Genomic DNA, 22056 nt, shown 5'->3' with positions numbered 1-22056 from the left:
TGCTTTATATGTAATGATTTGAATAACACATTTTAGGTTTGGGTTTAATTCGGGCACTTTTGGGCGGATCAGGCAGGGTTATGGTCATACACTGTCAAAAATAAAGGTAAAGTGCACTGGCGCAGTAACCTTTAAAAAAGTCCTAATATGTACAATTTAGGTAAAAATATGTGCCTTTTAGGTACCAATACTTATCTTTGAACTACAAATATGTACATTTAAAGTACTAATATGCACTCTTTGGATACAAAGATTTACCTTTTTTAAAGGGTGGTGTAGTGGTGCTTGCTTCCTTTTATTCAAATTTAACAAACTTTTGTGATGTTTTAACTGTTTGTGGCGTTTTTGTGACTGATGTGTGTGATGTTTTAACCCCTCTTGTGCTTTCCAAACTCTCTGGCCAAAAATATATTTTAAATATATGCTAAATACATTTTGAAGAAAGTAAAGCCTAACTAAATATATTTAATTTGAAAAAATATATTTTTTAACCTTCATATATTAACATATATTTAAAAATGTTTTAGGGGCAACAGATACATTTCTAATTTTACAACCCATACGGCAAAAAGATATTTTTTCCTGGCCAAAATATATTGAAATTTAAAATTATAAGTATATTTTTGAAGTTGAAAATATATTAAGCTTTAATCTAGGGCTGTCAAAAGATTAATCGCGATTAATCAAATATAAAATAAAAGTTTGTGCTTGCATAAAATAGCCTGTGTGTGTGTGTACTGTGTGTATATACAAGCCCGTAGGCAGGGGGGGGGGGGGGGGTCGGGTGGTTCGAACGAACCCCCCCTCACTGCCAAAAGGTCCAGAATTTAAGTCGTTTTTTCGCTTGATTATTGTCATCATTGTTTTAATCAATGCTTGTGACAAATATTTTGGGTTCCTGTTTCAAATTAATATGATACATTATTGAAGCTGAACGCATGATTTCTGTCATTTTCTGATGCTCGTTTTATTTGACTCAACGCTCAGCGCTCGTTTGTCTTCTGGCTGCGCTGCGCAGACCGATCGGCATGTGACGTCTTAGCACCGCGAGACCGATTCAATAGTAAATGACTCAGTATGCTTTTAAATAGATCTCGCGGTAGACCAACAGGTCTGAGCTGCACCCCGTTAAGTAAGATAAAGTCAAAATTATTCCGAGATAACCAATAAAATCAGACCAGGCAGACAGAGGTGCAACACAGAGGTCAGATGCGCAGTTAGTGGAATGCAAGAAAGATGTAAGTAATCAAACGCTGACTATTATTCAGCAGTTTAAAATGTGAAATATGAAACGCAGTGATTGTCAAGGTGACAAGACAAGAAACATTACTGCAGCTGAGCACACATGGGTGTCCAAATTTAATGCGTTGCTTTAACTCCCTCCAGTAATTCACTTCCCATGATTCAGCGCGTGTTTATTAACAAAATTCAACGCCACTCTTTAATTCGTTAAGATATCCTTTTTACTGTATGATTAGATTCACTGTGTTGTACTGAACTGATGCGAAGCTTGAACTTGAAAACGCGACGCATCACGTGCGCGGTACAACGCTTCATCCACCGGTAATGCGCGTGCACGGAGTTTAAATGAGCCCATTCATCTTTTGGCTTAAACATTTTATTGCATTCGGTCTTAAAGCCCAATAAACAGTACAGTACCTGTTGAAGTCATTAAAGTTAATTAAACAACAAAAGAAGAGAAAGTCACTCACTGGTCCTGACTGTAACCTATAGTGTTGAGCTCTGCTATTAAAAGTAAGTTTAAGGTTTATCGTGGAATTTTGATTTTCTGAACAACTTTTACTAAAGTAACTACAGTTAACAAGAAGCTTTTTGCTTCATTACCAGACATTAAATCAGATGTGAGAAGTTTAAAATTAAGGCTTGCATTATGTTTACATCTTACACAGTTAGTATAATGCATGCAGGGCAAGAAGAATATTTATCTAATGTGGGGTAATGTGAAGTAATCGTAGATTCAGTTGTGCTTTTTTTAATCATTTCAGTTTTCTTTCATGGGATATGGACCCCCTAAAGTAGCCTCTGCCAACCCATTTATACAATTCTAGTTCCCTGCAGTTGTGTTGTATTTAAGCATATACAGTGTATAATAAGTGTGTGAATATTTTGAATTAATTTAATAAACTCATTATTGATGGCCTTTAGTTAATTCACTAAAATGATCCTATATTCAGTAAGCCTATGTTTACTTTACTGACAGCCCATTGTGCCCAGGATGGTAAAATAATTATTACAATGCATTCCTATAATGACCAACACAAATCTTCTGCGTATTGACATGGTTTGAAATCTATAGTTATTTAATTCTTTGGTTTTCTGATGTTTTTTGAAATTCATGTAGAGCAGAGAAATATTTTTTTTTTCCTGGGGTGCATGCCCTACAAAAATACATATATGGACCTCTGTATTTATAAAATCCTGCGTATGGGCCTGCTCATAATTAAATACAAAAGGAGGAGAAAAACTGCAAAAAAGGTCCACTTTTTGAAAAAAAGAACCCCCCCTTTCAATAGGCTGGCTACGGACCTGATATATTATGTATATATAAATACACACATACCGGTACATGTATGATTTTAAGAAAGATGTTATTTAGGTACATTTTTTATTTATATTTATTATATAAAATATATCAAAATATTTTTTTTGACCAGTTTTTGAATATTTTGAAATATATTTTTCAAATATATTTCAAAATATTCAAAAATTGGTCAAAAAAAAAAAATCTTGGTGAAAAATACATTTTTGTAAACATATTTAAAAATATATTTCATTACATATATTTTGGCCATTTTTTGAAATATAATAAAATTATATTTGAAAATATATTCTTTGTATGGGTTTTGCACAAGAAAAAATAAAATAAGATTAGATAAAAAAAATTATTAATAATTTTTTTTAAGAATAAACCTGACCTAGAAATCAAGAGAAATGTTTTTGCATCTCAAGTGAGTATACAGTATACACTTTTTTGGTTTGTAAGGAGTGTTGTATTAAATCTATTGCGTCCCTAAAATCTCTTTTTCTGCGAGTTTGGCTGCGCCTGCGCATACACGGAGCTTGCGCGTGACGGCGCTGTGCATTTGACAGCAGCAGCAGCGCGCTCGAGGAGAAGCGCGCGACCACAGGCTGCAGTAGGGCAGGCTAGGCGCAGACTACACAACACGGCATAGCGCTTCAGTCCCGTGCAACCGGACGCCTCGTAGATTCATCACAGGAATCGGTGAGTTTGAATTTCATAATAAATGTATCATTTATTCCATGTTGTTTGCGGTGAGGCGCTTTTCCTGAGGTAAAATTGACATTAGGTGCAGTATGGATGAGGCGCATCCGGTCGGCTTTTCCCATGGCAACCGATGATGATGCGGATTTTCGCGGTGATAAGGCATCACAAAGGATGCGTTTCTTTTCACGACAACGCGTAGTTGTCCATTAAATCTACATTTCGTTTTATTGTCGTGTCATATTGACACTAGCTAAGTGAACGGCTCATTATAAAAGGTGATATTTCATCTTGTACAACAGCAGGTGTTTCCTCATCATTCATTCTCAATATGTGTTGTTTATTGCGCATTCCGCAAATATGTAGGATTGAACACGAAACAGCCATTAGAAAAACAATAGGATATTTCACAAAAAATGTTTTTCATTTAAAATTTCTTTCGTTTAATAATAAACGGCCTTTGTGCATCGCATAGGTGCTGTTCTGCCAAAGCTGATATGTTTTGTGTCTTGTAGCAGGGTTGTACTGGTAATGGCTGCATCATTCAGATAATATAGCATAACAGGTGATATTTTAATATGTGATGTTATGCATTCAGGCATTAAAAACATATTAACACATCTATAAGAAAATTAAACAGCAAACAACTGATTTGCCTGTATGCTTTTTGTTTCCTCTTACTGCATCTCATCTCAAGATAAATACTGAATACTCTAGTTTTGCTATGTTTTTGTACAGTATGTTATATTACATTGCCCTGCATATAAAGAGGACTGTATTGTCGTGTGAAATGTGAGACTTGTGCAATAAAAAGGCACACAAGGATAAAATAAAAAGAATTTAATGCTACTTTTAGCTATTTCAGAATGGTTTGGTAATGGAGTTTAGTAAAACAATCCTGATTCATGCGATTACGAGCCCTGTTTATTCTCAATTGTAGTGATACTATTACTTTAATTTGTTTTTTTTGTAATGAATAGACACTCAGGACTCAATGTAAAGCCAATGTCTGACAGGCTGTAATATGACCAATCATTATTCACTTTAACATGACATTATGTTGTGTCACACACAACACCACACTAGTTCAACACACTTATTCAAACAGTACTGTGAGATGTCAGATCCACATTGATTATATCTTGTAAATATGTTTTAAGTACTTTAAAAGGGGAAAATTATAAATGTTATGCATAACAAATTTTTACTTTCACCAGTTTTCTGTCTGTCTCTCATATCGACCGATATAACGCAACGGTTATCAAAGCATACATGGAGTTTTAAATGTTGAAAAATTCGTTTTGCTTTAGTTTTTTATATAATTTGGTTTTATAAATTGTCCATCTAGTGCAGTTGTTCCCAAACTTTTTCAGCCTGCGGCCCCCCTTGTGTACGGTGCATTCCTTTGCGGCCCCCCAAAGAAAATTTGTGACAAAAAACTGTTCTAAAACTCAACATTTTAATAAAAAAAACATTAAATTATACAAAAAATAGTGCTTTTGGTAAGTAGCCTTATTTTTTTTTATTTAATTACACAGAATTCCCGATAAATTAATGTATTTCATAAAACTGGGGCCCCCCTGGCACCATCTCGCGGCCCCCAGTTTGAAAACCACTGATCTAGTGAATAATAGCGGAATTACAGATTACCGTTAAAACTCATCAGGAAAGCGTCATTGTCAGGGAAAATGTTTTCTGTTAATTGACAAGATAACTTGTCAATGGCGGGGAAAGAGTTAAAGGATACATATCATGAAAATGTGACGTTTTAATTGGGTCCCTAGGGCTTTTATTAACCTAGAAGATCAACCCAGTAACTTTTTGGTTTATCATTCTCTGCAAGCATGTGATAAAATAGGTCATTGGCTCCACTTATGATGTCAGAAGGGGATAATACCACCCCTTAATCTGCACTATCCAACCACGGCACTGCCATTTAGTGCAGAGATCAGCTCATTTGCCCCAAAAATTTTGGCCAAATGTTATAATAAATTATCTAAATGATATTTTGAGCTACAACTTCATACTCTGGGGACACCAAAGATTTATTTGACATCTAAAAAAGTATCGTGAAATGTCCCCTTTAATGTCGGTATCGGCCATAAAAAACCATATCAGTTTAGTAAAACAATCCTGATTCTCGAGTTTACTAGTCCTGATTATTCTCATTTGTTATATTATTTTGTGATCACTGTTTTTAATGGGCCTCTGTAATTTAATACTTGCGGGGGTCATCCCAAAGATACAAGGATGTGGTCCGTTTTTGAGGTTACAGGGCACCTGTCATATGTGACCTTGGACCACCATTCATAAGAGTAATTTTTTTTAAATGAAGATATATATACTGCATTAATAAGCTTTTTATTGATGTATGGTCTGTAAGGATATAGGACAATATTTGGCCGAGATACAATTATTTTAAAGTCTGGAATCTAACGGCGCATTCACACGGGGCGTAAGCGTTAACGCTTAACGGAAGGCTTGTCTGAAGCGTGGCCAACAGCCAGTCACAGTGGCCGCTACACATGCTCTGTTCTTCCATAAACGTAATTGGCTGGCTCTGTCTAGGTAATTTGTATAAGGCGATCTGATTGGCTGACACACGCGTTGCCGCTTGAAAAGTTGAGAAATGTTCAACTTATGCCGCGAGCAACAGCACTGACGCGGCGCCGACGGATCCACAATTCAGTTCGGCAACGCATGACGTCACCCATTAAAAGTGAATGGGAAGCGTTAACGCTGACGCCCCATGTGAATGCGCCGTAAGGGGGTCGCACACCGGCCGCGCTGCTCAGCGTCGTGTCGAGTCGCGTCTAGGACAACTCGGAGGTATCGTAAACCGGAAGTGCACATTAAATCGCACGAGCTTCACTCGTCAGATAGCGTCTACTTCAAAATGCAAAATATATGTTAGCAGCTAATGTTAATTGTTAATGGTTTGGGACAAATATGATGGTATTTAATGTTAAACTATGTGAGTGGCGCTGTGTTTCGCAACAGGGATTTGAGCAACTTCCTAAGTCAAAGTTGGGCGGCGCGGACAGGCGCCACCTGGCGGCGCCAGTGTGCGTATACTCATAGAAAACAATGTGTTCGATTTTTATAGAAAGGCGCTGAGCTGCGCGGCCGGTGTGCGACCCCCTTTAGGGTGCAAAAAATATATATACTGAGAAAATCGCCTATAAAGTTGTCCAAAAGAAGTCCTTAGCAACACATTACTAATGATAAATACATTTTTATATATATTTACAGTTCCATCTTTATCAAACATGATCTTTAAATCCTAATGATTTTTGCCATAAAACATTTGACCCATACAATCTATTGTTGGCTATTGCAACAACCCTGGTAACTTATGATGGTTTTGTGGTCCAGGGTCACATATGTCGAACATGAGTTTTAATTTTAACCTGGGGTCGGTGATATTACACCTAGTTATGTTAAAATAACTCTTCAGGACATCGCCTAATTGCCATGCTTATATTACACTTTATTTGTAATATTCATCATGGGCTGTTAATACAGGTCAGCGCTTTTAAAACCTCTAGGCCGTGCTGTAATACTCACTGCATCAGTTTACTGTAAGTGGACACTGTAGTCTTACTGTATTTCATACCGTTATGACATTCACCCACACATACAGATACACACACAAACTGTAATTTGGCAGGAGACCTTATTGTGTGGATACTAATAGTCTTGCACCATAACATTTTAGGCATTTTAATGATTTAATTGCTTCATAGGTGACCTGCATGATGTCTAATATTGACATGACTAAATGATGATTAATGAAGGGGAAAACATGGGACATTTGCTTTTGCGTTTCTGGGAATGGGATATTAGTATTAGCATGCATAACAGCTGTTGTTTTGTGTCCCATGAGTTTTTCCCAAATGCATTTTAATTAGCGTTTGTAAGTACTAGACAGATACTTTACATATTTGCTTTCATTCGATGTATTTTTTGAATGATAATTGGTCTCAGTTTGGTTTGGTTTGATTATTTTGAAACAATTCATAATTATGAAACTGCATTGACACACAGTTCATACAGTACACCATATCAATATGATATAAAACCTATGTGCCAAGCCTGTGCAGTTGAGCTTGACCTACAGTAAAGGTTTCTTTAAGGGTACTAAATGAGAATTTATTGCTTCGCTGGCTGATGAAGCACAACAGATACCAGATATTTGTCACCAGACATTGCCAGCTGTGCTTCATCACTAAGGTTTGCCCCAAAGCCATGCACGCATCTTTAGCATCTGACAGCAGCTGCAAGAAGCTGGAAGGACAGAAACTGTGCAAAAAGATTGCACAATACGTTCTGGCATACAAATACACATTTATCTTTTGAGGTGTTGAGGATAGACATTGACATCTGTCTCTACCTTCTTTAAACAGAAGACCATAACCATTCCCCCATACAGAAATGTGATGCATACATAATATAAACGTTCCTGTTGCTCAGTGGTAGAGCACTGCGTTGTGTAAATGTGTAATTGTGAAATAATCAATAATGTATTCATAAAGTATTAGGCCTATTGTTATTAGGATATATGCAGCAAATATTTCAAATATATATATGGCTTTGCTGTATGGGACAGATAGAAAAGAATTAGATGCAGGAGGCCTTCCCCAAGGTAAAAGTAATCCTGATGCTTTTCCTGTAGCTTTGCAGTGTTTGGTTGTTAGTCACTAAGGTAAATTCTGGATATTTACATAGGCACATTGCACCAGCTGCCTTTGGCATGGTAGGCTAGACATTTGCATGCTCATAATTGCTTTACAAATATGGCACGTCCAGATTTCAAAGCCTCGTAGATTCGGAGCCTGATTTAAGTGCCGTGAACTCGCTGTAACCCTACATTATCGCTTCTCAAAGCAAGTTAGGTGTGGTAGTCAACAATACACTAACTTATTTGGATGTTTTAACCCATGGTTGGGTAAATATTGGTCAGCCCCAAACGTTGGGTTATAAACAAACCTGGGTTATTTCCACCCATGGTTGGGTAGCAACAAACCAGCATAGGTATAGACGGTTTTTAGCACTAAAAACATAAACAAACGGCTTTCGTGGAACACACGTAACTTTTGGTGAACTCCAACAACAAAGTCCTTTTCAAATAGTTTATTTCTGATAACAAGCAAAATAAACAACGAGTAAATTACCTTAGTTCATATCATAGCTAAAGCATAGTAAAAACGACAATGAGCTAACGTTACTGTGTAAAATGTGTATTATATAATGTATACAATGTTAACTACAAACCAGCTGCCAAACCTCCCTTTACTTAGCGGTGATTCTTGATCGTTGTCTCCTTTTGTCTTTAAGAAACCAAAATTTTTTTTCCGATGAGGTATTTGTTCCAGAGTTCATTTTAACCACTAGTAGTCCATTAAAGGCGGAGTCCACGATGTTTGAAAGCCAATGTTGATATTTGAAATCACCTAAACAAACACGCCCCTACCCGAATAGAATCTGGACCTTCTGTTGATAGACCCGCCCCACACATACACAACCCGGCAAGGATGTCGGTTAGTAGACACGCTCCTTACTGCTGATTGGCTATAAGTGTGTTTTGGTAGTCGGCCCGTCTCCTTCTCCAAAGCGTTTTTCAAACATCGTGGACTCCGCCTTTAAACAAACAGAGACTGGAAGTAAAGTTCCGACCAGACGCATAACGGCGACAACGCACGTGCATCTGATGAAACCGTCTATATTTACGGCCCAAATGGTTGGTTCTTCAAAATTTAGGCAACCGTGAAATATTGTGAATATCGCAAGACACATAGCAACAGTTTGCAATAACTGAATGATTTCAATACTTAAAAATGTTATAATCAAAGTTTTAGGTAGATTCAGATATACTGGCGCTATCTCACGGCAATTCGTACATATTTTACGATGTGGCAAATTCGATGACCACATTCATATATTTTTGTACAATTTGTTTTTGTCCCTGTGGCATTGTGATTAGGGGTGTCATTATTCTATTTCTTAATAATAATCGTATGTTTTGTACGATTCAATTTGTACGAATTTATACGAATTGATGAGACAGAAAGAGTGATGCTTATATTGATGAGACATAGACAATGATGCCGTCTTTATAACAAAGCATTGTATTGCATATCATATATCGCATAATTTAGCAATGTATCGCATTTTTTGTTCAACATCATGTAGCCCTAGTTTAAACGACACAATATTTTTGCGCTTTGTGCAGTAGTGGGTGTTGTACTGTAAATGTAACAGGTGTTTTACCTCTCTTTTACATCAATCCTGAGTAAATTCCTTGACAGGGCTACGCAATTCATTATTTTCAAAATATAGCTGATTCAGAGCTGTTTTTGCTTCCTTGTGGTTGATAAACAATTGGAGATTAAGGAGATTTAGGTCAAGCATGAAGAAGAAACGGTCCGTGTATGTTATTTCCATCATGTTACTGCATCTCTCGACCAATCAGAGGATGGCAGATTGCTGCTAACCATTTATAATAATTATTGAATATACTGATGATCCATGGCTAAAAGCATAAAACGCAGTGATCAGCAGTACTACAGAGAGGAGTGCTTATGGTGACTAGTTTATTTAGTTAAAGTGCTACAGGTATACTGTATGTCATACGCTATACTGTATGATAAATGCATGCGGTTTTAAAGTAGGAGCCGCATGCATTTAATTGAATTAGATTTCAAAGCACGTCATTTAAGTGATGAAATATTTCAGGAGTATGTTTGATGTGGTCAGCCATATGTTGCAGTAGCTGACTAAATTATAAGCTTTTTAATTGCATCTGTATGTCATGAAAGTTTGATGTATACAGTAAATGATGGGAGACTAAACTCAGATGTGCAGCACTGATGAATGTTGACATCAGGACTCCCATCTCTGTAATTTATTTGTCTGATATACGATGGTTTATTGTTCTGTATAGGAGATCATGGGAGGAAATCTTCTTCACAAGAGCAGTTTATCTGGTTTTGTGGTCTTTCATATCACTGTCTCCACAAATGAAAGCCCTTAAAGATAGAAATGCACTCATCTTGAGGTATAAAGTTCAAACATTGGCCTGTTTTCTGGAAAAGAGTGCTATCTTTTGTGTTTAACTTATGGACGACGTTCAGCGTGAGTTCAGCTAAAGTACAAGTAGCAATGGCATATCTGCTTACAAATGGTTACAAAATGAATATAATGAATTACTAGAAAATAAGGAACAGATGAATTAGATTTAGTGTCCTCACAGAGTTTAAAAACAATTGGCCCACTTGTGTCATTAAGACTGATGTGCTGTCCATCCCACAATGCACTGCTCTCTCAGTCCAGTGATTGGATGGTTTATGAGGGCCACTATTATGGCTTTTGCTATGCTTCTGGTTATGAACCGAAGCCCAGATACTGTCATCCGCTATTTGACTGATTGAAGGCAGAAGCTGGTCATTTTACAGCTCTCCAAGGATGAGGTTAAGGACCCTGTGTTATCTCTCCTTTTCTTATAAAATTAAAAAAGGTACAAACCCAGCTGTTGGGTTACATTAACCCAGAAAATGGTTATATTTGACTCAACAATGGGTTAACAACCCAGCATTTTCGGTTGCATAGGTTAAATAACAACCCAACAGGATGGGTTGGCTTCGTCCTTTTTCAAGCCAATGCTGGTGTAGATGTATTTCGATTTTTCTTAACACATTAAGATGTGTCATTCATTGGTCATCTCATTGATGTTATAAGATCAAACAAAAGTTCAATATTTTATTTTGTTTAATTATATTTGTCACTGCGAGAGGCAGTGGGACCTACCCATGTATAATATATTGATATCTCGAAGGCAGTGCCTTGATATTGTGATTATTGGTTGCTCGGCATATTGTGAGTCGAACGGAGATTGATCTTGAAATTATTGTTCTTTCAAATGCTTTGGACATCTGTGCCTGGTGATATTAGAGATAAGATAAGAGAAATAATAAGCCTTTTCAGCGTTATTATTTAGTTTTCTTTGTTGGTAATCAAATTTTTCCTTAAAGTATAATTTCTTTGCATTAAATGGTCAATATAATACTTTGAAGGATAATCCACACCCAGTTGTTATGAACTTCAGCAGGTAGTAACGCACACGTTCAGACACAGTTTTATTATGTTTTTGTGTCAACGAATCGTTGTCATCCGAAGAACGTAAGCATTTATTTGCAAGACGTCTAACGTCCGACCAACCTAACCACCAAGAAATGCGAAATATTTAAATTGGCCTTGTATCATTGTGTTTTTACCCGACTGATTTATGGGTATTTGGGAGCTGTGGTCTGTGGTCTGCTTGCTGCTTTGGAGCGATGCGTGTTGACTTTATGACTGGGTGTAAATAACTGAGAGGTCATGGCGCCCACAAGTCCTGTGAAATTCAGATCCTAGGAGACAGGTTTCTGGTCTTCTCCTGGACTCCTGTCTGAACACTTTGTCCTCTTTTGTGCCAAAACACAATCTAAACACTTCTGTGCCTTTGATGGGGAATTTATGATGATAATGTGAGTCACCTTTTGCCTTTAATAGACTTTAATAAATAGCTTAGGAGACGTTTTTTTGTCTATGCCATGTCTATGAATCACAGTGTAATCTTAAAATAATCTAACTTCCTGTTTTAAAAAAAAAACCCAAACTCTTCTTGTTCTGAGATGAGACTCAGTCAGGCAGTCCTGTAGACATTAATGATGTATTGAGTTTTGAGTGTTGGGTTTCGCATAAGACTCTATTCTTGATTATGAAAAATCTATAAATATAATCTACCCTAACTCTCAATATAAACAGCAGGGAAAATAAGTATTTGACACATCAGCATTTTTATTAGTAAGGGGATTCCTAAGTGGGCTATTGACAAAAAATTTCTACCAGATGTAACCATCAAGCCAAATATTGAATTCATTCAAAGAAATCTGAACATTTAAGTATACAAGTTGAGTCATAATAAATAAAGTGAAATGACACAGGGAATAAGTATTGAACACACTTTATTTAATACTTTGTAGAAAAGCCTTTGTTGGTGATTATAGCTTCTAAACGCCTCTTGTATGGAGAGACCAGTTGTCTGCATTGCTCAGAAAGCCGAAAATGTGACGCTCCTTACCATGTTTAAAAGATTTGGTTGCTAACAGGAGTTAACTTACAGGCTGTGAGTCTAAAGCCGGAGGAATTATGATAATGTCGGTCTTGTCTACATCACCAATCCCAGGAAGTAAACTGTTGCCTACAATCTGTGTGTTTGTTGTAGTCCAAGAAAAGAGATTTACGTTGGAGACGATAACTCGCGACATTGTTTACTTTGTGGTTTGTACCTTTTGCATATCGTTAACTTGCACTAATACACACTTACACACCGAGGGAAATGTAAAATCGTGAATCGGACCATTGGTGCTCTTTAATTGCAACCAATTTATTGCAATTTATAGTGAATAAAATGTAGTAGTTTGTCAAATATATTGTTTTTTACGAGCTGTCTATTATTTCTGCCAAATCCAGATTGACAGCGTCTGGCGGGTGTCCAGACTGAGTGTGATAAACAGAATGAACTGAATGATCTCTTGAATAGAACAGAGAGAGAGAGAGAGAGAGATAGAGAGAGAGAGCAAGAGAGAAAACGAGCGAGAACGAGAGAATTGACTGAGCCGCTGTGCGGGCAATCAATGCCATGCAGTTTTGAAAACACAGTATCACTCTGGACATATGATTTATGAGATATAAAAACACTGTTTTTATATGTGAGCATCATACATACAGCAAAACTAACTGTAAAACAAAACCAGAAATATAGACAATAGCACATTTTTGTGCAAATTTAAAAACTTTCTGGTTTTATTTATTTTTTGACTGCAGACTTGTCTTAAAGGAACAGTATGTAGGATTGTGGCCAAAACTGGTATTGCAATCACAAAACTTGTGGCTAAAACTGGTACTGCAATCACACAACTGGTGGCCAATACACAACATGACAACATAAACATCAGTTGAGGGCTGCAACTCCACTTTTTAAATGACAATATTCTGGCCAGATCACTGTTTTCAGTGATATAAGTATTTGAAATGAAAATGATTTTTTAATGTCTAGTGACATATCAGGGCCATTTTATGATTAATTGATATAAATTTCTTACATACTGTTCCTTTAACTAATTCTTTCTTAACCTTAAATTTGTCTAAACATTAAATCCTTACTCTGTTGTATCCATTGTCCATTTATTCATTGCACATAACAGTCAGTCAATATATCATAGCCAGTAGATTGGCTGTATTGACAGATCATTGACCTCACGATTATATTTGACCTCAGTGTGGCTATACAACAGGACTGATCAATATAGTACAACATTATTATGCCTCAATAGCAGTGGCTTCTAGTATGTCCTTACCACCATATTAACTAGTTAGGGAGTGACAAGTTGAATGGACCCAGTATTTTCTTCATTCTTATTTTTTTTTTAATTCATTGCAAATTTTTCCCCCTGAAACCACTTTCATATTTTTCTAATGTCATTTAGGCCATGTGGGCAGAGAAAAAAATGAACCATTAGAGAAAAATAGCTATGTCGGCATTGTTATACAGTAGGCTTCTGTAGGTAATGCAGCTTTTCGAATATCAGTCATTTAATGCTGGTTAAAGGCACAATATGTAATTTTTTGCAATGCACAGTGTGATATATTTCATGCAGTTGTGTACTTACATTATCTCAATTGTTACCAAGGATTTTAAATAATGACCTATCAATGACATAATATCCGCGCTATCCTTGTTTTTCGCTTGTGAATTACGTATGGCTCTGGATGGTGAAAACGACATCTTCCATCTTCTACTCTCCTTCATAACGCTATGAAGGTTATGCTTTCACCTATGTTATTGTTTTGAAAATGCCACCTCTGGTGGCGAAAACTTTCATAATGTGCCTTTAAATTTGTACAAGATGTAATATAAGACTCAGGTGTGCCTAGAAAGTGTCTCTTTCTGTTTCAAATTTGGGTGGGAGCAAAAGTGCTCTTTTAACGTGTGTACCTTTAAATGCAAATGAGCTCCAGCCCTTATTCCCTTACCAACAGACAGTGAGCGCTTTCAGTTCAAATAGATCTGATTCGTGTGAACACAGTCTGAGATAATAGCACTTTTGGGAGTACTTCGACTCGGCGCAGTAACACCCTCCCTCTCCCATTATGAGAGGGAGAAGGGGAGCGGACTTTTCAGGCGAGTCGAAGTACTCCCAAAAGTGCTATTACGCCATAAAATATAGATCCTCTTTTAAATCCGCTTAGAAAAGCGCTACGTTTTATTTTGTACCACCAAACTTGCTCGTATAACTACTCGTCTTAAATAGGAAAAACGTTGATATGTTTAGTCACTTCTAACTTTATCTCTAAATGGTACCATTAAATGAATGGGGCTAAGCTAAATGCTATCGAAGCGTCGCAGCGCGCTCCAGCGCTTACGTGCATGCACACAGATGATAGAGGGATGTATCAACAATTCTTAGTTAAGGTAATAACATATTTTAATATTGAAAATGAGTAGACTATTCCTTTAATGTTGATATTAAAGTACAGCAATATGTAATAGATTTGATAAAAAAAACTTTGTTGATAGGTCAGCGTGCTCTTGTGTAGTCCTGACAATCAGCTGCCACTATCAATTGTTTTCTCATTGTATATTCTGTTTATTCTTAAAAGGCCACAGTACAAAAGCAAAGAAGGTTGTGAATGTCGTTTCATGTTAACTTCAAAGCAATTTACTGCTGTAAATCTTTTCAATGATTTAGAGCAAATTCATTGGATGCTTGTACTGAAGTGTTTGGTAATCGGTGAATTTATAGAAAGTGTACCTTAAGAAAACTTTATAGAGACTAGAACTTTATAGAGCTGTTTCATCTTTTGGCTAATGTATGAATTTACTGGAATGATACTGCCACAGTAAAAAGAGAGATGTTGATTGAAACAGACAGCGGATTGTGAGAGCTTTGGCCATTAGGTGACTCTACTGTAAGTGGTAACTTAATTGCCAATGGCATAAACAGTGAGTAATTTATCTTAGTTTAGACTGCACTAATGTTGCCGGCCTGCTTTAATGTAAACATACGCTTTTTAATTCATTAGTCAGGTATATTTCACGTTTCCCAAGGCTCTATAAAATAGTGGCTCTGACTGGGTTTCATTGACTTTGAATGGCTCTTCAACACTACTTCACATGCCAAGCCTGTAATCTGTTATGCATTCTGTTTTCGAGGGCTCTGCACATTCAGACCAGAAGTCAACAAACACTGTTTGTTTATTCTGCTTTTCTTTTTTTAAACAAAAACAGCAAGCCAACCATGTCTTTCTTTGAGGTTGTTTTTGTAACCCTTATGTAGAGGTATTTTTGTTAGTTTTAGACAGATGAATGCATTTGAAGACGTGTTATTCTGAAAGGAATTTTACACTACGTATAATCAAATTAATCAATGAACAAATGTGAAGTCAGGTTGATTATTACATTTCAATTCAGTGGAAATCTTTGTTCGCTTAAACTTTTATGCAAAGTAGTTACCATTTATTCATTTTATTTGCATTAAGCTCCTTTACGACTGCACATGTCGAAACGATGTGATGTACAATGACCATACAAACACATAAAATGCAATAAACCATAAAGTAAAACAAACTTTCTAGACCTAGCTACTCATTAAAGTCGCCATGAAACGAAAGTAGTGATAGTAGATAATTTGTTAAGTAAAGTACCACAATACCAAAAATATTTACTTAATTTCAATATCAGGATGACTTTAAAGGTTGTCAGAGCGTCGTCTGGCTTAGCTTTTCAGTGTACCGCACCGTCCACTAAAGTAGTCAGTCCTTCCAGAAAAACGCGGAGTTTTTTTGTGATTGTTGCGGGCAAAAATCCTTGATTTTGCGGCACGTTTTCTTAAAAAATGCGATGGAATATGTGGGATATTTATGCAATTTATGCGATGGAATTGCGTGAATTTGCGAAAATTGCGGAACTTGCAAAAACTGCGGAAACTTACAAAAGCTGCAATGATGTTCACGTCACATAATCACGTCACTTCATAACGTTCCCATGGCAATAGAGGACACGGCTGCGCTTTTGGGAAGTAAATGCAACATTTTTCAACGTTCTGCTAATATATATGTGACTTTTTGCTATGAAAATGCGGAGATTATGAAATCATGCAAGCCCCGCATATTTTGTGCGTGGAAATATGTAATTAATGCGGCGAAAGTGCGTCATATTTGGAAAAAATGCAGCCCCGCATAAATATGCGGACTTTGGCTGATTATGCAATATATTGCGCGATCGCACAATCGCGTTTTTCTGGAGGGACTGAGTAGTGGTCGTCTTTTTTTGGCCATAACGTAACTCGCTGCTGAACCAACATAGTACGATGCATAGTTGGAGAAACTAACTACCTTGTCACGACATAGTATAGTAACTTTGTTGCACATTCGTCGTTTGAACTATGTTGGTTTAACAACATAGTTGATGATGTCACGTGGGAGGTGAAGTACTAATTAATCTGTGCAAATCGATTTAATGGCAGATTATTGCTGTAAATAACATATATTGCATCGGAAGACTGATTTTGTTATCGTGATTTAGTTATCTGTTGTTTATTTTCAAGATAATCAATTAATGCGCAAGTTCCCTCTTACGTCACTCCTCCCAGGGATTCCCCAGGGTCTTAAAGCTCGTATGACTGCTCACATGCGCAGTTTTCAAATGCGGCGCTTTAATTCTGTTTACAAACTTAAAGACGTAAAACAGGGCTCAAAATTAACTTTTTTATTTGGTAGCACTGGTGCTCCCAACTTTAAAGAGTTAGGAGCACCAGCAAAAATGTAGGCGCATCCATCCAAAAATTAAAAAGCACCACAACTACAATGTAAATAGATTTATTTTATAAAATAAAAAAAACACCACCACCGGGCTTTACACATCCTATGGCCAGCATTTAAAATTTGGTCTTCTATTTTATTATTATAATTTTTTTTTGCTGCATAGACTCGTAAATTAATACCCAAATGCTGTTGAAATAGTATAGCAGCAATAATAATTTAGCAATTACAGGTAACATGATTAAGATTACAATGGAAAATCTAGCAAACACGTAAAACACTGATTAATTGGGACATTACAAAAGTGACCTTAATATAGAAGGCTTATATATATTGGTATTGATAACTGCATTACCAAGATGCTATTACTACTAAATAGGCAATGTTTTAAAAAATACATCAAAAACATACCATCACCATTGTCGTGTTCCACATCAACATGGACCACAAGGATGTTTGTCGAATGTCCATTCACCAGCGCATGCGCACATACATTATCAAACACACTTTGACAGACAGGTCGGTGTCTCCATTAATAATGAACACATTTGTCACGACACATCTTGTGTTTTTGGCACTTTCGCCATGTTTAAGCAAGGTACGTCTGGCGCTTAAAATGTTTTGATTCTGCCACCAACGCCGTTTTACAGGATTTACAGTAAACACAGTAGGTACATTGAGCCATTTTCATAGCAGAGACACTCGAAATCTTTAAGCCACTCTCTCCGAAAGGTTTAACGTCAAGTCTTATCTTCCGGTGTTGGAGTCGCATTTGAATCCGGATCGTCGTCATTAATTACAGTAGTAACATTGGCTGTAATCGGCTCGTTCTCGTCATGCTCGCGGTTCGTCATTTCATATTTCCGCGCTTCACGTATGTAGCACGGCAACAAGTAATGATTGACGCTAATTTTAGCCAATCTGCTGTCTTCATTAAACTCATGATCTTAATGGTTAAAATTGATTGGTTATGTAACGTTGGAGTGATCACTGAACCTGGGACAGCGCCAGCACGCAGCATCACAATCTAAAAGTCGCACCACAACAAAATGGGCAGTCGCACAAATGCCACAACAAACCACACAAGTTTGCGATGCAGCTTGCGAATGTTGGCGAAACTATGGTTTTGGGAAAAACCAAATCCTTGACCGTCGTCAGTAACGACGTAACTTACGACAGTAGTTGGTTAACGATGCTTTTGGGAATAGGCATAGACAACCAGCCCACAATAAGAAAAACGGAAGTGACATTGCAAACACAGAATGCTAATCTCTTTGCAAAACATGTATATTAAGCATTTTAGAGATTACATATATACAGTATATAAAAATGGCTCATTCTAAGATAATAAAAACAATACAGTTCATTTTGTAAGGTATTTGTACACTTCTCTCAATAGATTTTCTAAAAGTTACACAATGCACCTTTAAGTCTTGTCTGCAAAACCAGCAAATATCATATCGATATTCACAGCTGCATGGAGTAAACATTTACACTTTATTTTAATGTGCACAAAAGTGCTTTCTGACGCCATGCTTTCCTTAAATCGTTTATAGTCTAAAGATCATTTTACACTTTATGAAGAATCTTTAGTCCAATAGGAAGGTTTCCTGGATATAACAGGTTCATCATTACACCATACACCCTAACAAAAGCAATTTAAATCCCCTTATTTTTAGGACTATACAGTAGCTGCTCTCAACCCCTTTAATCCCTGCTCTCACTCGCTGTCAGTCCGGCTTGATTTATGACATCCTATCCACATGACAAACGTGAATTTGAATTCAGGTCACCGATGGTTTAGTAACACCACTTTGTTTAATGGAAATCAAGACAGAACATTCATTTTGCATGTGCATGTGCACTGCTAGAGGCGTCAGATCACAGGCAAGCGCTCACCGGGCGGCCACATGGCCGGGAAATAACAATGCTGCCCACCCAAGCCTGACTGGATACAAATAAGGCCAAATAGGTCTCTAATATACTGCTATGTTCTGGACGAATGCTTTTGTCATTTTTTTGGGAGGTAAAAGATTTGAGTTTTTAGTGTTTTATATAGTAAAATATAGTTTAAGTAGTAGTATCATTGCTGAAACAATTGCATTTTTGAATAAGTGATGTTCCTGCATTTTTACTGATGTAGTTTTTTTCTTCGTTCTTTTTTTAGTATTTATGTGCTGCATAATTTGCCTATTTTCTTCTTAATCTCAGCATTATTTACAATTCCTCTAACCTCAACGTCACAGAGGCAAAAACAAATCGTACAAAAATGTACAATTGTGGTCGTATGAATTCATAGGAATTAGCCACCTTGTAAAATGCATACGAATTGCCATAAGATTTTGTTGGATGTCCTGTGAATGACCCCTTCATTTTGTATTCATTTCTCATAAACATCTCTTCTAGACTTTGGTGCTGTTTTCTGTCTTTGTTGCGCCCACGCAAACAAAAAACATGAGGAGGAAAAGCTTGATTTCTTGAATTAGAGCTAAATGAATGGGCAGAGTTTCAGCTGGAGTCCAGCCACTTGTCCACAGATAAGTGTGGAAGTAAAACTGTGAGAAATCTTGTGTGGAAATATCAAGTTGTGTAGAAAGTCACTGTTCATTCCATACGCATGCAAATGTGTTAGATCGATATACCACAAGTTGCTTAAGTCTGGTGAACTTTGACCTGCGATTTCGTATCACATGGAGACGTGACCAATAGAAAACTGGTACGTCCAAGTGTGACCGTTCTCTCTACTGAAAAGATGGTCGAAACACTCCCCGCTCATATTGGCAGCAACGTCCGAAAAAAGTCTGGTGTGACCACCTCTTAATTCGCAAGAAAAGGACAACGTCCTACAATTGTGGGTCATCAAACTGCAAAACATTCAAACATACGGAAACCCACAGAGGCCATTCATTGTTAGTTTTCCGTCTTGTTTTCTTGAGATTATGGCAACTTTGATAGTGTTACCTCTACGTGTCAAGATATGAGGAGTGTCTGGCCACTATATAGTTAACTACAGTTCTAGTTAACTAAAACATTAGCTATATTACTATACGGTATATGTGACACAGTCTGTGAAAACCCAGCTTGAGTCATTTTTTTGTGATTTACTGACACTATATCACTATATATGGATATGTATGTATGTGTATATACTTGTATGTGTATATACTTGTATGTGTATTTACATTTTTACGCGAATTACGTAATAATATTACTTTTCTGAAGTAACGAGTAAAGTAACGCATTACTTTATAAATGTATACATTAATATTTGAGTTACTTTTTTAAAAAGTAATGCGAGTTACTTTTCAGTTTAATTAATTCAATTTAAAGATAAAATAATGTACTGAAATAAATTTAACATATTAACGTAGAATTACGCACTCCGTGCGCCTAAACTGGGAACAGTTTGAGTCAAAAACGGAGATGGCAGGCCAGTGCTTGACATTTTTGCGATCATAAAAAATACCTGCAAGGCCTAAAAAGAGATCAAGCCTCAGCCAAGTAAGAAAATGTAACGCAAAAGTAACTTAAAAGTAATGTACATATTACTTTCCATGAAATGTAACTAAGTAAAGTAATTAGTTACTTTTTTGGGGAGTAACTTAATATTGTAATGCATTACTTGTAAAAGTAACTTTCCCCAACTGCTGTCGAGTATAAATTCGAGTAGAAGTGGATTACCAAAAAGTAAAACATAACTTAATAAAGAAACTAAATACATTTTTTGTAAAGAGTGGCACAATTTGGTACAGGACTTTGTTCACAGGGCATGTGAGACTCAACAGGACCCGATTTGATTCCCAAGCCTCAGGGAGCTCTTGAGTAGATTTCTCAACCAGCCGAGTTACTGGCTCAAAAAGAAATCCCTTTCCTCCGGTGGGGCTAATAATAGCATCACACGAGTCTTTTCTGAGTTTTTCTTTCTCATCCATCAGATGTATAGCTCCACTCAGACTGAAATACCAACCTATAGTTTCATCATCGCTCACCCACTTTCATTTTTATTACCACCAGCTTGTTTGAAGAATTTGCTTCTCATTAGCTTTCTCTTTTTTACTTTCGTTTATTCTTTCCCTGCTCGCTCATTGTGCGTTACACAAGATTAGTTTCTCTCTGGAGTGCGGCCTTTATGTCTGGAGGCTCGGGGTCATCGGGTGGCTCCATCTTTGATGGTCACCGTTGCCGTGGTGGGTGTCCATGGGAATGATGTTGTGTGATTTCCACAACTGGTGAGGGGGTTAGAAAAAAATACTGTAGAGCTGCCGGATAAGACTGCAGTGAACTGAGTTCTGCTGTCATTGTTCAATTCGTGTAAACCCAAGAGTTATCTGGATTACATACAAATCTACAGATTAGTGTGTTAATAAGTGCAGGCATCAAGCAGTGTATATGAAGAAATTATCTTAAATGCACATTGACCTTACCAGAGAAAGATGAATCACTCCCAGTAAGCTTTCTTTACTCCCAGCAAGCAATAGCCGTCATTTCAACGTCTAGGTTTACTGTAGACCCGGTATTGTCCAGCTACAGTATGAGTAACCCACTTCTAGGCCAAATGAACTTGAATTTGGTTAAAATAATAATAAAGTTATTGGATGACTAGCAAACCATTATGATCCTTTAGGATTCATTTATGCAATGCAATGTTATGCCACTGGTTTTGTTGCATATTTTTGATTCCATTAAATCCTAGACAGACAGAAGGACGTCTGGGGAACCCTACAGATATTTTATATTTCTCTTGGCATGTGGCCTTTGCTCAAACCACAAAATTTACATAAAAATCAAATGACACTCTGTCATTGTGCAGTGTGCCCTCTGTAGGGGACATCATACCAACATTTACCCCTAATAAAAACCGTATAACTGTAAAGTCTTTGTTTCTATAACAAAACAAGTAAATTTAGTTAACATTTTATAGCGTTTTGTCTTTGGTTTATTTTTGCATG

The 22056-nt window shown here is 36.8% G+C and overlaps 1 protein-coding gene across 14 annotated transcripts in view; it reads left to right on the top strand.

The window, feature by feature from the left end:
* Positions 1-3090: 3090 nt before the first annotated feature.
* The window catches only part of nrcama (neuronal cell adhesion molecule a), a 77549-nt gene continuing 58583 nt past the window's right edge, over positions 3091-22056 (top strand). For 13 of the 14 annotated variants that reach the window (XM_055191415.2, XM_055191420.2, XM_055191411.2 and 10 more), the window contains exon 1: positions 3091-3244. The gene's annotated coding sequence lies outside the window, so the exon portion shown is untranslated. The remainder of the gene's footprint in view (positions 3245-22056) is intronic. The other variant, XM_055191407.2, reaches the window with a different exon arrangement.

This window comes from Misgurnus anguillicaudatus, chromosome 1 (assembly GCF_027580225.2).
Source record: "Misgurnus anguillicaudatus chromosome 1, ASM2758022v2, whole genome shotgun sequence".
Classification (NCBI taxonomy): domain Eukaryota; kingdom Metazoa; phylum Chordata; class Actinopteri; order Cypriniformes; family Cobitidae; genus Misgurnus; species Misgurnus anguillicaudatus.
Note: the sequence above shows the minus strand (reverse complement) of the source record. Positions and strands in the feature narration are given on the sequence as shown.